The following is a 16678-nucleotide window of genomic DNA, read 5'->3' as shown; positions in this document are numbered from 1 at the left end:
TCCATTGTTGATGTAATTTTGGTGAAAAAAAAAAAGAAAAGAAAGAAAAAAAAAAGTGATGGAGGAAATTGTTTTTAATGTTACAAACTGTCCATGTTCATAATTCCTTCTAGAATTCCAAGAAAGGGGTCTGTTTATACATGATATATACAAAGGTGGAAGCTATTGAATGGCATGATTGGTTTTACATGTCTTATATATTCGAACTTGAGTTGATTCATTTTTGCTCCACTAGTTTCGATGGCTTTTGACCTACATTCCCAAATATTTTCCACCTTGATCCTAAACCCCGTTACAACCCTTGAAAGTCCTTATGATTCGTGTTTTGCATGTGATCCCAGTGGTGGAGAATGAGAAGATATGCGAGCCTATGGTAGATTATTTCCATTGGAATGAATTTGAGCAAAACACTTACCCTTCAAACACATGAGAGTCGAGTGTTTATTTCTGTGAGGGTCTACATATTTAGTTTACTCCATCTTCAAGTGAAAATGCTTACTAAGTAATTGTAAGTTGTTTAAGAATGCTTGTTCATGATATGTTATGAGTTTTGAAGGGCTTGGTCATTCTTTGCTAATGGTGTTGCAATCTTGGTGTTTTTGGGAAAGTGAATTTGAGTTTTGCCTGAGGACGAGCAAAAGTTAAGTGTGGGGGAATTGTCGCAAGCAACCAAAAGTGAAATAAATTTTTGTGAGGAAAAGGAATAGAGAATAGAAGGTCGAGGAGAAAAGAGCCTAAGGACGAAAAAACTTTCGAGAGTAAAGACAAGGGTCACTTCAAAAGCTTCTTGAAAGTTTGGAGATTCAGGAAGTCTTGAAGGTTTGAGGATTTGGGAAGTCTTTAGAGTTCAAAGATTTGGAAAGTGGGAGAAATGAATCCCCTAGGCCCTTTATATAGAAGGTGGAGTTGGGCGAGAATTACCCCACCCTAAATTTTGAGGAAAAATATTAGCCATAGGATCTTCGTCTCACCGTAGGATGTGGGAGACAGGGTGCCTCCTAGAGCATTTAATGAGATGCTACGGACTCTGAGATGCTAGTAGCGGTTATGAGGCATGTGAAGTGACATTCTTATGTGGGAAAAACATAGACACGTGTGAAGTCAATCACTCAAGATCAAAACCCCATTTTTCTCCTCGGACAAAAGAGAAAAACCGGAGTTTTGAGGGGTTATTGTGGGGTACAGAAATTTAATCATACCACGTGTCATACCTAAGGCTGAGGAGGCCAATACAGTTTTGAGGCGTCCATATGCTCAAATGGTAATGCCGGAGAGGTGGGCCACGGCCGCATCAATGGCATATTATAGGAGGGGGCCATATTGTAAAGGAAAAGCTTCACAGATGGGGTTAGCCTTGACGTGATTGGAGGGATGGTAACTGCCACCACATTTAAAGCACCTCACCAAACACCCTGACTGCATTTATGTGGAGAAGAACTCTGAACAATGCTATCTTGGTTGCCGCAACTCACAAAAGATTTAGGAGGGCGTCTGATGGAACAAGCACCCAAGTAGTGGCCTGCATAATCAACAAATGGAGGGTCAAGATCAACCAAAGGAGGCTATATAATGAGAGAGATCCTCCAGGGACAGTGATTTAGGAGAAAATTGGGAGAGAAAACACAGTAGCAACAAGAACTAAAATTGTATCCAAGTTAAAAGAAATATATTCCAGGACCACTCTCCTCGGATTTTTCCGAGGAAGGATTTCTTTGACAAAGTTTATCTTTCTTTGCTTTTTTACTATCTTTAATTCACTGTGTGTGTTGTTCGATCCATTGAAGCCTAGTTTTCAAGCGTACTCTATACAAATTCATTATATTGGGCTCTTTGGGCCCTAATCCGTTTAGCTTTTGGGCGAAGGATCCAAACCCTGCCCCTATAATTACGTATATTGAAATAGGTTGAGTAATTACTCCAAAAGCAATATTTCATTTCTAACATAATGGTGGATCCCAATAATAAAGTTTATGATGTGATCCACCATTGATAAGGAGGAGAAAGCAATAATCCTAGAATATTGAATAATTCTCCAAGTTTACCTTACCTATAATTATTTTATTCTAGTTTAATCTTATCTCCACCTTAAGTTGTATCCATTATGTTGGTTTTTTTAGTGGAGTTTGTATTGTGTTTTTGTATTATAACACCTTTCCATTTTCATTTTGTGTTGTGTATTTGTTTCTAAAAAGAAAAAAGAAAAAAAGAGTTGCATTTGTTATATTGATTGGATTAGGAAACAAAATACTCCAAAGTGACACATATATACACTTAGTAAATACTAAATAGCAAAGTTTTGAAACACGGACTGTTCATTGAACCGCAAAAGAGAGAAATTCAAGGTTTTTAAGGTTAGACCGGAGTCGAACCGAGGTCGAACCGTGATGACGTCATAATTAATTTAATAATTATTTAAATATAAATAAATACATTAAATTAGTAAAAATAGAAAAATTAACTAAAATAGTCTCCAAATAAATATAAAATTTATCTTTCAAATATATTTTCATATCATAATTTTCATAAGACAAATAGAAAATATTAAATCTTAAGCAAACTTAATAAATAAACAAACAAATAAGTATATAACCATATTATAGTAGATGATATAACAAGTATAACACCACTGTTGTAGTAACCAACTAGTAAACTACCACTATCAATTTTTTCGTAAAAAAAAACCCACTATCGAACTTAAATCTAACATTAAAATATTATTAAAACAGGAGAGCTTAAAAAGCTTAAAGCTGTAGTACTGTAATACACTAATATAATATGAACAAAGATAAAAACTAAATATAATAATTAATAAATACATCAATTTATGTGGTCTGTGGTGATACACAAGGTCTAGCGTTTTTTACAAAGCATATACTACTTTACATCTTTACCCAACAGCAACAGAGAAAGACTTCAATAAAATTAAAACAAAAGAGAAATCGTCTTAGCAAAAAATGAGAAAGCAACACAGTGAGAAAAACAGAGTCTTTCACTGGTTTAGAGAGATCCGATCGTTGGTCATCAACTGGAGGCAGCAGCAAATGACAACACTGAAAAGGACAGAAGCTTGGACTGGCATCTGGAGAGTTGTGGAGGATATTATCAGAGATTTGACTGAGCTGAGTAGTGCGGTGGCCGACAAGGGAGAGAGGCAATCTAAGGCGAGGGAGGGTCCGAAGGGAGGCGATTTTTCTTGAGCTTGAGGACCGAATGATGGAGACTTGGTTTGGTTTCTAATTTTGACTCTTTGAGCATCCTAAACGTCATTGTATAGGGGAAAAACAGATAGTGATGCCATTTAAGGCTTTACTTTTTTTTTTTTTTTAATAAAAAAGGGTCCGTGAGAATTGCTGTAACCGTTCACAGTTCTCAGAACCGTGTGGTCCGACCACGGTTCGCACGGATCTCAGCTTTTTTCTCATGAACGGTTCTTGAAGCTAAAAAAACTGCAAAACTGAGAGGTTCACGGTTTTCCTGGTCAAACCGTACGGTTTGGTCCGGGTTTCAAAACATTGCTAAATAGTAGAATTTTTATTTCAAATAGAAAAAAGTTAAAATTTTTTCTTTCTCATTTATTAGCTTATAAATTTCAAACAAAAGCAAACATGAGTTGAGGCATAGATACAATACTCTTTCTCTTTGAGCTATAAGGAAGATATGTCCGTTTGGGATCTGTTTATTTTGTTGAAACTGGAAATTTTTTGTTGAAAATACTGTAGATAAAGGTAAAGTTTAGTTGAAATAGTACAATGAAACCTATAAATAGTACTTGATAGTCCTGAAAATGTATTCGTCCACTATAGAAGGACGATAATCAAGGATGATACTGGAATCAACCAAGCCCTGGAAGAACTGCCTGACAAAGACTCAACCATCGTCCCTCAGTTATGGCGAGGTGTTACATAAAAAAATAACGATCTTCAGCACCGTTAGAAGATCATTCTGTCCATTTAATACCTCGCGTAGGCGTTACGAATCCTGCAATGATTTGACCATCAAAGCAAGGCCAATGGCTAGGAAGAGAGATCCTATATATGCCCATTGATAAAGCTCGCAAAAAAGGCATACAACTAGAATCTTCAAAAACACTCATATTACGCTCTTCCCAAGTGTTAGCTATTCTAACTTTAGCATCGAAGGCTTGTTGGCAAGCACCACACTGGTGTCCTTATTTTCTTTTTGACTTGTCTCTAGATCAGGTAAACTCGTGGACGATTCCCGTCTGGACGAATCTCTTTATTGACAATCCCAGCATCATCAGTTTGGCGCTGTCTGTGGGGACACGAGTACTATTCAACACATGATTTGTCCCAATTAACTCACAAGTCCAGATGGAAACCAACACTAACCCAAATCCTGCCGCGTTGGCTCTGCAAACTCAATCACATGCAGCCACTGTGGAGGAGCTTACCAAGAAAAACCAGGAGATGAGGCAGCAGCTGCAACAGGAAGATAACCGTACAAACGTCAACAAGGATGACGATGAAGACAGTAACAAAAGACGAACCAGCACCCCAAAAGAGGCGAGCTCAGATCTCCTCAGGGAGATAAGGAAAGAGATGGACGAATTAAGAAAAGCCATTAAGGGGAAGACGGACCAGAGCTTGGAAAGGATAATCAAGAAGACGGAGTCACCTTTCACCGTGGCCGTCTAGGAGTGCCTGGTGCCCTCGAAGTTCTGTTTACCACAACTAGATCCCTTCGACGGGCTGAAAAACCCATTGGATCATTTGAATACCTTTAGGATGACTCTGGGTCTTCAACAACCCCTTGATGAGATTTTGTGCCGCTCCTTTCCCACTACCCTCAAAGGAGCAACCAGGGAGTAGTTCAACAAGTTGCCAATGTCATCCATTGATAACTTCGAGCAGCTAAGCAGTTTCTTTGTCCTTCATTTTGTCGGCAAGCAACGTCCAAAAAGGACTGCCAACCATTTGCTCACCATCAAACAAGGAGAGAAGGAACCACTAAGGTCTTATGTAACATGCTTCACCTGAGAAATGCTGGAAGTAGATGAGGCGGATGATAAGGTACAGCTCACGACCTTCAAGGTAGGGTTGAAGTCCAGAAATTTTGGGGCTTCCTTGGCCAAAAATCCCCTAAGACGATGGCTAAGGCATTATTGAAAGCACATAAGTATATTAATGCTGAAGAAGCTCTAGCAGCCATCAATGGAGCAGAAAAAAGCAAGGAAAAAAAGGAGGATGATCGGAGAGGACAAAAAAGAGATCGAGCAGACCGACAAAATGATGAAGGGAATAGATGAAGGGAGGACAAAAACCCTTGTCCAGTGAAGTTCACACCATTAGTGATGCCTGTTGACCAGATTATGATGGAAATAAGAGACGAACCATCTCTTAAGTGGCCAAGGCCACTCCATTCATCACCTAGTTTACGCGACAAGAGGAAATACTATCGTTTTCACAAAGGCCATGGGCACTACACAGAGGATTGTAGAGATCTAAAGGAGTAGATTGAAGAACTTATACAAAAAGGAAAACTACAACAATATATGAAAATGGGAGATTCTAGCAAATATAGCCAGAAAGGTCAGTACAGGGGCTCAAAGAGGGATGAAGACCGCCCATCGCCTCGTCCACAGAATGCATTAAGGGAAATAAAAACTACCGTAGGGGGACCAACCGCAGGGGGACCAACCATAGGGGGATCATACAGATCCCTCAGGAAGTCACACCAAAGGCAAGTAAATAGTGTTCACAGTCTACCTCATCTGAAGCAAAAATGGACAAATCAAGACATGTACTTTTCAGAAGAAGATGCAAGGGGTGTAAAGCAACCTCATGATGACCCACTGGTCATTATGTTCATGATTGAGGGGTTCAATACAAGGAGAGTTCTGGTAGATAATGGGAGCTCGACTGACATTATTTACCTTTCCGCCTTCCAGCAGCTAAAGCTAGACCCAAAAAGCCTTCGTCCTTTCGAGTCCCCCCTCGTCAGTTTCAGTAGAGACAAGTTATACCCCAGGAGGATAGTGATGTTAACAGTCACTGCCGGTTTAGACCCCCTTCATGTAACCAACCAGCACAATTTCTTGGTAGTAGACTCACCCTTAGCCTACAATGTGATCATAGGACGACCTACACTTAACCGTTGGGAGGCTGCTACTTCCACATACTATTTGAAGGTAAAATTTCCAACAGAACAAGGGGTTGGTGAGATAAAAGGAGACCAGGTATTGACAAGAGAGTGTTACCAAGCCATCCTGGCCTCAAAAGAAAACCATACATGGATAATCGAGGAAAAAACACCAGAGATTGTTGAGAAGCTAGAAATGATAGAGTTTGTTGAAGGAAGTCCAGCGAAGACAACCTAAATAGGGACGAATCTAAGTCTTAGGACGAAGGAAGGGATCATCAACTTCCTAAAAGATAACCTCGATGTATTTGCTTGGAGCCACGAGGATATACCAAGGATCCTAGCAAGCCTCATCCAGCATCGCCTGAATGTTGACCCAGAGAAGAAGGGTCTTTACCCCCGAACGAAACAAAGAAGTAATGGATGAAGTAAATAAATTGCTTGCTGCCAATTTTATTCGGGAAGTTCACTACTCTGAGTGGTTGACCAACGTGGTCATGGTCAAGAAAACAAACAGGAAGTGGAGAATGTGCGTCGATTTCATAGATCTTAATCAAGCCTACCCGAAGGATAGTTTTCCCTTGCCTAGAATTGATCAACTGGTAGACTCCACCGTCGGACATAAACTTCTCACATTCATGGACGCATTTTTCGGATATAACCAGATACAAATTGCTGAAGAAGATTAAGAAAAAACTGCCTTTATCACCAGTCAAGGGCTCTGTTGCTACTGGGTCATGCCCTTTGGACTCAAGAATGCAGGGGCCACCTATCAAAGGTTGGTGAACTAAATGTTCGAGAAATAGATCGAGAGAAATGTGAAGGTATACGTTGATGATATGCTTGTCAAGAGCAAAGAGGAAGAGGACCACTTGGACGACCTCAAAGAGACGTTCAACACGCTCAGACAGTACAGCATGAAGTTGATCCTGTCCAAATGTGTTTTCGGGGTTTCCTCAGGGAAATTCCTCTGGTTTTTGGTGTCGCAAAAGGGAATTGAAGCAAACCCCAAGAAAGTCAAGGCCATCCTTGAAATGTCTTTGCCAAAGATGATCAAAGATCTACAATCCCTCACAGGAAGAGTAGCAGCCTTCAATAGGCTCGTCTCTAAGGCCATAGACAAATGCCTCCCTTTCTTCAAGACTTTAAAGAAATCGTTTGCTTGGACGGAGGAGTGCGAAACAACATTTCAAGAGTTGAAGCACTACCTGAGCAATCCCCCACTCTTAAGTTCGTCCAAAGAAGGCGAAGACTTATTCTTTTACTTAGCAGTATCTCTCACGGCAGTCAGCGCAGCATTGACTAGAAAAGAAAATAGGTTGCAACTTCCTGTATACTATGTCAGCCAGGCTTTCCAGGGTGCCGAGGCACGATATCCTCGCATAGAGAAGATCACATTTTCCCTAATAGTGGCTTCAAGAAAACTTAGTCCATACTTCTAGGCTAACCCTATCACAGTAATGACGGACCAGCCGATCAAAAAAGCGATGAACAAACCCGAGGCCGCAAGACGAATGGTACAATGGGCTATTGAACTCAGCCAGTTTGACATAGAATACCATCCATGAACAGCCATAAAAGCTCAGGTATTGGCTAATTTCATAGCAAAATTCACCATCCCTGAGAACACAGACAACCAAGAAGACCTTTGGATGATAAACACTGATGGATCGTCCACTCAGAAAGGAGGCGGAGCAGGCGTTGTTATTACTTCCCCTGAAAATGACGTTCTTGAGTATGGGGTCCAACTCAGATTCCCAATAACTAATAATGAAGAAGAGTACAAGGCCTTGCTGACAAGACTAAGAACAGCTCGGGCACTTGGAGCTGAAAATATCATGCTCAAGACTCACAGCTCATCATAGGGCAAGTTAGGGGAGATTTCGGAGAAAAAGAGACGAGAATGTAGAAATACCCAAATTGAGGAATTAGCTGGTAAGTACCTTTCATCACGCAGAGTTCGTTCCGGTCCCAAGGGATCAGAATGCAGAAGCTGACGATGTAGCACGAAGTGCCTCAACAAACAACCAGGATAAAATGAATGATTGGAGTATGGAAGAACAAGACTCTCCCAGCATCAAAGAGTTTCAAACTTTCCCTGTGCATACACACTTGGGATGGATGGATCCCATTTTATCGTTCCTTAGAGATGGACGATTACCACCAAAACCTGAAGAAGCCAAAAAGGTTCAAAAACGAGTAGCCTAGTTAATAGTACTAAACGGTGACCTTTACAAAAGGGGCTTCTCCTAGCCCTACTTGAGATGTATAGAAGAAGACGAGGCCATATATGTCTTGGAAGAGGTACACGGGGGAATTTGTGGAGATCACATGGGGCATAAGTTACTTGTGAGGAGGATCATGAGAGCAGGTTATTTTTGGCCCACGATGCAGCAAGACGCAGTGGAGTTCTTGAAGAGATGTGACAATTGCAGAGGTATGGGAATGTTCAATAAGTCCCTGGGTAAAAAATGACGATCGTCTCCTCACCCTGGCCGTTTGCACAATGGGGGATTGACATCATGGGCCCTCTACCATAGGAAAAAAGACAGATGAAGTTCCTACTCGTCGTGATCGACTACTTCACGAAGTGGGTCGAAGCAGAGGCTCTTGCAACGATCACCAAGGCAAAGGTACAAAATTTTGTATGGAAATATATTGTTTGTAGGTTCGGGATACCAAGGACGATCATCTCAGATAATGGTCATCAATTTGACAGCCACGGGTTCAGATCGTTTTGCTCAAGCCTAGGTATCAAAAACAAAATACTCATCACCAGGACATCCTCAAGCCAATGGACAGACGGAAGTAACCAACTGAACCTTGCTCAACATTATCAAGTCTCGGTTGATGGGGGCAAAGGGAGCATGGCCTGAGGAATTGCAGAGTGTCTTGTGGGCTTACAGGACAACGGCACGAACACCAATAGTAGAAACACCCTTCAATCTAACATACAGCACCGAAGTAGTCATCCCAGTTAAGGTAGGAGTTACTAGCCTCAGGAGAAAGTTCTTTGACGAACAACACAACGACGATCAACTGAAGCTGAACCTTGATTGCCTGGACGAAGTCAGAGACCAAGCCTCCCAAAGAATGGCCAAGTACTAGCAAAAGATGGCCGAATACTACAATAAGAAAGTAAAACTAAAAAGATTCAACATCGGGGATCTAGAACTCTGAAAGGTGACTCTTACAAAAAAAGATCCAGTGCAAGGCAAACTTGGTCCGGCCTGGGAAGGATCCTACAGAGTCGTCCACTACTCACGACAGTGCAGCTACCACCTAGAGGACTTAGATGGAAACAAGCTACCTTATCCTTGGAATGTCGAAGATCTAAAGAGGTACTATGAAAAAGGAATCATAGCATGATTGTATAATTTAATTTTCGAACTCTTTAACACAAGTCATGTAATAAATGATTATTTAGAGCTTTGTAAATTGTTATTCAGCATCTCACGAGCATTATCCAGCAGTTCACGCGCTTTAATTATCTCCTTCTCAAAAGACCAAAAAGGTCGTCCAAACAGAAAGACGATAAGATTCCTTAGATGGATGTACATCGTCCAAACCAAAGAGAGGATAAGATTCCTTAAACGGATGTATGCCGTCCAAACCAAAAAGACAATAAGGTTCCTTAAATGGATGTAAGTCGTCTAAACCAAAGAGATGATAATACCCCTTGAACGGATGAACGCAGATAAGATCCATTAAATGAGTGGATATCGTCTAGATAAGAACGAAGAGAGTACTTCAACAAAAATCCTCTAAGTCCACATATGGACGACGAGAGCATTTAAACAAAAATCCTTTCAGTCCACATAAGGACGAAAAGAGTAATTAAAGCAAAAATCCTCTAAGTCCGCATAAGGATGAAGAGAGCATTTAAACAAAAAGCCTCTAAGTCCCTGCAAGGACGAAATAAGCATTTTTTCTCTAAGTCCCCATAAGGACGGAAGGAGTACTTTAACGAAGGTTCTCCAAGTCTGCATAAGGACGAAGACAAGGCATCTACAATTGAAAACGAATGAGGAAAATACCAACAAACATGTCACATATAAAGAAATGCAAATTGTTCGAAAGCACCCAAACATACCGGGCATAAAAATATTGTTCATACAAAAGCCCAAAAACATATAGGGCACCACCAAAAAAAAAAAAGCGAGTCTTCGAAAGTGAAGCCTGGTTAAGCCAGAGGGGCATCGTCACCAACCTTGTCAACCTCAGAAGGATCCTTACCAGAAGCCTGAACAGCTTGGGCCACCTCGTCTACCTTAATTTCCTTATCAGGGGCTTCAAAATCCAAGTTTTCCAGATCGGTTCCAAGTTCATGCTTCATTAAATACCTCCTTAGTAGTGCAAAACCCTTAAAATACCACTAGAAAAAAATAGTGTTATATTCCTCTATCGTCTGGAAAGCAAGGACGGCCTTAGCAACGGTAGCTTTCATCCTCTGGTTGGCCATCGTGAGAAGTTCATCCTTCTGCTTCGTTAACAGTTTCTCAGCTCCATGTTGCTCGGTCAGGACTTTAACTTGCTCCTTGGAGGTATTATGAGTGTCCATAGCAGCAATCAAATCCCCCCGCAACCCCGAAGATTCAACCTCCAAAGCCTCCACTTTCGAAGTAGCCATGATTGTCTTCTCCTCGTTTGCCAAAAATTGTGTAGTAAGATGCATCGTCTCTCCCAACACCTAATAGTAAAGAATACCGTCAAAACTTGAATCAACAAAGAAAGAACTAATAGAGTAAGGGGAAAATTACTTGGACGAGCTTGTGAACATGCTAGCTCACCATCTTGTGGGAAGGCACAAGGGAAATCTCCTTAATTTCTTCAGGAGTTAAGAGCTCATTTGCTCGAGTCATGGCTACGTCAACATCAGCCCAAATGGTGGAGCCCATTTTCTCCTTGCCCTTGTACCCTGTCTTCCGCTTCTTCGGGGCAAGGACCTCCTCAAGGGAAGTGGCAGGAGAAGCTGTCCGTCCCTCGTCCAAAGTGGGGATAGACGAACCCCTTTCAGCCACCTCTTTCTCTCTCTTTTTCTCCTTGTCAGTTATCCTTAATGTTTTCTAGCCAATACTTGAAAGAGGTTCATTCTTCTTCACCTTAATTTTGGCATACATATCCTTGTTAAATTTTCTCGTCATCTCTGCACCAAAAAGGAAGAAAAATTTAAGAATTCAAATAAGGAAGAAGGAAAAATGGATGATCGTGCACGTCAAAAAGACTCACGTTTCCTCTTCTCTTGGTCCATCGCTTTAAGGATGTAGAGTGAAGGCTCAAGACCTAGACAATGACGGGCCAATATGCACGAATCAACCAACTCGTCGAGATCGCCAATCGTCCTTGCGTACTTAATGGCCTCCTAAACTCTTTCTTCAAACTAGCTCTCAAGATCAGGGCGTTCCTTCACTAAAAAAAAAAAAAAAAAAAAAAAAAAAAAAAAAAGAAGATGATCAAAATCAGCCAAAGCACCAAGAAAAGAGGCTTTAAAGGCAAACACACCAATATAAGGGGTCTCCTATCGGCGTAGCAACCTAGGAACATTCCCCCAAAAGTCATCGCATAAAGTCTCCCAACCATCGCCCAAAACAAAGAAGTATCTGGACTTCCAATAACGGAAGGACGAGGGAAGATCAACTACAAGACAGGATCTCCTGTCCCAGGGAACAAACTCATAATATCCAAACTCCTTGGACTCTTTTAGGTGGTAGAGGTAGGTGAACTCGTTGAGAGTGATCATGTCTCCATCCGCTATGGTCGTCTAGATCACCATACAGCTTATGACGGTCCTCCAGGAGTTCCGCATAAGCTGCCCAAGGGCAATGTGTAGGTGATCTAAGAGTTCAATAATGGATGGATGAATGGGAAACCTCAGGCCACACGAAAAAGTAGCTTCATAAAAGCAAACTTCACCATGGGCAAAGGCACAAGCCTTCACGCCCTTCCTAGGTAGACGAGCCCTAGTTTCATTAGGAAATTGGAATATATCCCTAAACTTATTAAAGACATCCAGCTTCAAGGTACATTTTTCTTTGAGGGCGTGAAAGGGACGGGATGTTGTAGAGGTAGAAGGAAGAATGGATGAACACGGAGGAACAGAGGTGGCTGTGTCCCTAACAGCCCTGTCCGCGACCACACTAGAAGACGAACCCCTCTCTTGACCACTCGATCCCAACCCTAACCCCATATCTTCCCACCTAAGAACCCCACAGATTGATTTAAACCAAGACAAAGACTGATGCAGCAAAGGGTACAAATCACCTAAGGCTAAATTAAGGCCACTATCCCCTACAACGAAACCCCCAATTTGTGGGTATCGGTCTCCAGAAGAATCTAACAGCCCCCCCAAGCTAGTGAAAAGAAAGGTGATGGAGGGAGAAATATTCCTAAATTCAGTATAACCCACCATTCAGGAAAGTTATGCAATCCCAAAAAGGAAAATAAGAATGCGAAAGAAAAGAACACAGTACAGCCAAAAAGAGAAAAAGTGTAGAAATAGGCGAATGTACCTGAAAATAAGGAGGAAAACCGAATGGGATTGAGCGAAATTTGCAGCAGCAACAATAAACTCAGAGAAATTAGATGCAGAGAAAAGGAAAGAATGGAAATCAGACATGTCAAATGCAAAAGGAAAGTGAAAAGATGAAAAAATAAAAGAGTTAAAAGGTTTTGCCTTGAAGAATGCGGGAAATTGAAAAGGCAGTCACCAGAAACGAGAACTGTTCACTGATCAGAAAAGGACACGGCCACGATATGTGCCACGCCGCCATAGGACCATAAATGCGGAGAACATAATCCTAAGCATCAGAAAACTTTTCAAAAAAAAAAGAGACCTCTTGTATTCCCTAGACCGTCCGAATTGAGGACGATCACGGAATAGGGGGGCAATTGATGATCCTGAAAATATATCCGTCCATCATAGAAGGACGATAATCAAGGACGATACTGGAATCAACCAAGCTTGGGAAGAACTGCCTGACAAAGACTCAACCATCGTCCCTCAATTATGGCAAGGCATTACATAAACAAATAACAGTCTTCGACACCGTTGGAAGATCATTCTGTCCATTTAATATATCGCGTAGGCATTACGAATCCTGCAATGATTCGACCATCAAAGCAAGGCCAATGGCTAGGAAGAGAGATCCTATATATGCCCATTGATAAAGCCCCAAAGAAGGTACACAACTAGAATCTTCAAAAACACTCATATTACTCTTTTCTCAAGTGCTAGCTATTCTAACTTTGGCATCGGAGGGTCGTTGGTAGGCGCCACACCAGTGTCCTTATTTCCTTTTTGACTTGTCTCTAGATTAGGTAAACTTGTGGACGATTCCCGTCTGGACGAATCTCTTTACTGATGATCCCAACATCACCAGTACCAAAAAATGTAATGAGACTCATAAATAATAGTAAAAATATATTAAATAGTAAAATAAATTGGCAAAAATTGCCAAATGGAAACCACTGAAAACAAAAACAAACTCTCTTTATCTAGCTATGGTTTCTCTGTAATTAATTGGTTAATGAGATATTGCAATTTGCAACTACCTACAGATGATAAAGATCCATTGACTGTTGATATTGAGTCAATGGGTCATTGGCATAGATATGGTGTAAGTTATAGGTCAAGGATCTACTTCACAATTAAAAGCAAGTAATAAATCTAGACTCGGCAACTAGTTTGACTATTGAGTACGAGAAGAGAACTGCTATGTTCACAATATTTTTACAATATATTATAAATAGTTATTATTGCTTCAAATTTAAATCTAACACTAAGATTTTTTTTTGCCCCAACAATAACAACCAGTAACAGCCTGCCACTTAAAATTTGTTGTAAAAATATTATGAAAATATTGAAGACATATCATTTCTCATTGAGATTTGATAAATCTATTGTCCATTGATATTGAGAGTCTATTTGGTTAGAGGGGTGGAAAAATGGTAAGATAGAAAATGGTGAGAGAATGGAAAAGTAAGAGGATAGAAAAAATTTTAATTTCTCTCATTTTTGTTTGGTTGTGAGTGAAAAAGTAGAAAGATGAAAAAATTAAGTTTATATAAATTTACTCATATATCCGTGTTAAAAAATGATGGCCAATTAAAAAAATAAATGACAAACAACCAAAAAAAAAAAAAAACAATCACCCAATTCATTAAAAAATAAAAATCATGTTTAAAAAAAAAAAAAAAAAAAAAAAAAAAAAAAAAAAAAAAGAGGTCCAATTAAACAAAGAAAAAAGAAAGAAAAGGGAAGTAAAAGAAGAAGGCGCTGGGCCAAAGAGAGGAAAAGGAAAAAGAAAGAAAAAAGAAAGGAAGCACCGTCCCAAGACAGCGCACCAAAAGAAAAAAAAATTCATTGAACATGGACATTTTTGTTTATCAAGTATTCTTATTTTTTTTTCTTTCAATCATTTTTTCAATTTGGAGATAAAATATTTTGATAGGTTTAGAGAAAAAGTACCTAAATCTTACCATTTATTTTTCTATCCTACTTTTTTTTTTTTTTTTTTCAAAATTTGCATTACCCTACTTCACTTTCAAACAAAACATCACAAGTGAATAGGCAGCTGGCACAGATACAGGACCATTTATTGACACGGGCAAAGTAACATTAGTGATTGGGCCCTAGCAGCTGGCATAGATACAAGACTATTTATTGAAAGGGGCAGAGTTACATTAGTGATTGGGCCCCACCAAAAGTTTTAAAATATCATTTAGACTTTAGAGCAGGTAAAAGTAAAAGTTAATGGCATGAAATATTTAAGAAATAGTTAAATTTATTAGAAAAAATTATTTTATATAAGCAATATTTAGGTATAATATCTATGTATTGCTTCTTAAGTTTTTCTCTTAAAATTTTGTCATATGACTTTTTTCTTATAAATGAGAGTGTATTTTTTAAGTTAAATAGTCTCATGGTAGAATTTAAAAAAAAAAAAAAAAAACTTAAAGAACAACACCTAAGATACTGTATATAAATTTTATTTATTTTATATTACTAACCATTGTTTTATAAGTTTAAATTATTTAAATATGCCAACGGGGGCTTGGCTGATTGGGTAAGACTTGGGCGCTTCGTGCACCACACCTAAGTTCGAGTCCCATTGTCCGCAAGTTTCCGTTGGTGGGCATCCTAGGTGGGAGTTGACCCTCCCACACGTCGGTTAATCCCGGCGGCACCCTGCCTGGGGGTGTAATATAACCATAAATCCCCGCATTTTTTTTTACCAAAAAAATTTATTTAAATATATTTTTTTTTTCCATAGTGTCAAAAAAAATTAAAAAAAAAAACAATAAGAAATTAGCGTACACCGAGAACAAGCATGGTATCGGGAAGAGCACCAAGATTGGGAAGGACGAGACTGGCCACAAAACCTAAGCCTACAATTTCCAACAAGAGCTTGCTCTCATTAGACAACGACTTGGCATCGAAGAACATGGGGTAACCATAGGCGAAAATGGGTAATTACCCATAAAAAAAAAACTATTTAGTTAGTAGGATCCGTTTACAAACTATATATATTTTTAGCAACTCGAGTCTCAAAGACTCGATTTTGGGCCCCTAAATCGACCCTCTAAGGCTCGATTTTCATGGGTAAGACTTGGGCGCTTCGTGCACCACACCTAAGTTCGAGTCCCACTGTCCGCAAGTTTCCGTTGGTGGGCATCCTAGGTGGGAGTTGACCCTCCCACACGTCGGTTAATCCCGGCGGCACCCTGCCTGGGGGTGTAATATAACCATAAATCCCCGCATTTTTTTTTACCAAAAAAATTTATTTAAATTTTTTTTTTTTCCATAGTGTCAAAAAAAATTAAAAAAAAAAACAATAAGAAATTAGCGTACACCGAGAACAAGCATGGTATCGGGAAGAGCACCAAGATTGGGAAGGACGAGACTGGCCACAAAACCTAAGCCTACAATTTCCAACAAGAGCTTGCTCTCATTAGACAACGACTTGGCATCGAAGAACATGGGGTAACCATAGGCGAAAATGGGTAATTACCCATAAAAAAAAAAAAACTATTTAGTTAGTAGGATCCGTTTACAAACTATATATATTTTTAGCAACTCGAGTCTCAAAGACTCGATTTTGGGCCCCTAAATCGACCCTCTAAGGCTCGATTTTCATGGGTTGTTCATGTCTAATGTGGCAGTTTGTGCAGATGGCGTCTACATGGAAATCGAGTCTTAGAGACTCAATTTCCAACCCAAAAATAAAATATTAATGACCCAAAATGCAACCCAAAATGCAGAAACAACGGAAAAAAAGGTAGGAAGAAAGAAAAAAAAAAAAAAAAGAGAAGAAGAAGAAGAAGAAGGAATGGCGACACAGGCCGCGCGCGACAGATCCAGGCCGGCGACCCAAGCCGTGCGCGACCAGGTCGCCACGCGACCCAGGTCGCGGTGCGATCTGGGGTTTTTTTTTTTTTTTTTTTTTTTTTTCTTTTTCTTTCTTCTCTGATGAACACATTCTTCTCTGGTTTTTTTTTTTTTTTTTTTTTCCTTTCTTCTTTGATGAACGCGTTGTTGTGGTTTTCCTGCTGCCCTTGTGGTTTTTTTTGTTTTTGTTTT

General features: G+C 39.9%; 1 pseudogene; it reads right to left on the bottom strand.

Moving 5' to 3' along the window:
• LOC115956554 overlaps positions 1-15562 on the bottom strand; it is a 41155-nt pseudogene extending 25593 nt beyond the window's left edge.
• Between the last annotated feature and the right edge of the window lie 1116 nt (positions 15563-16678).

Source organism: Quercus lobata, chromosome 8 (genome assembly GCF_001633185.2).
Source record: "Quercus lobata isolate SW786 chromosome 8, ValleyOak3.0 Primary Assembly, whole genome shotgun sequence".
Lineage (NCBI taxonomy): Eukaryota > Viridiplantae > Streptophyta > Magnoliopsida > Fagales > Fagaceae > Quercus > Quercus lobata.
Note: the sequence above shows the minus strand (reverse complement) of the source record. Positions and strands in the feature narration are given on the sequence as shown.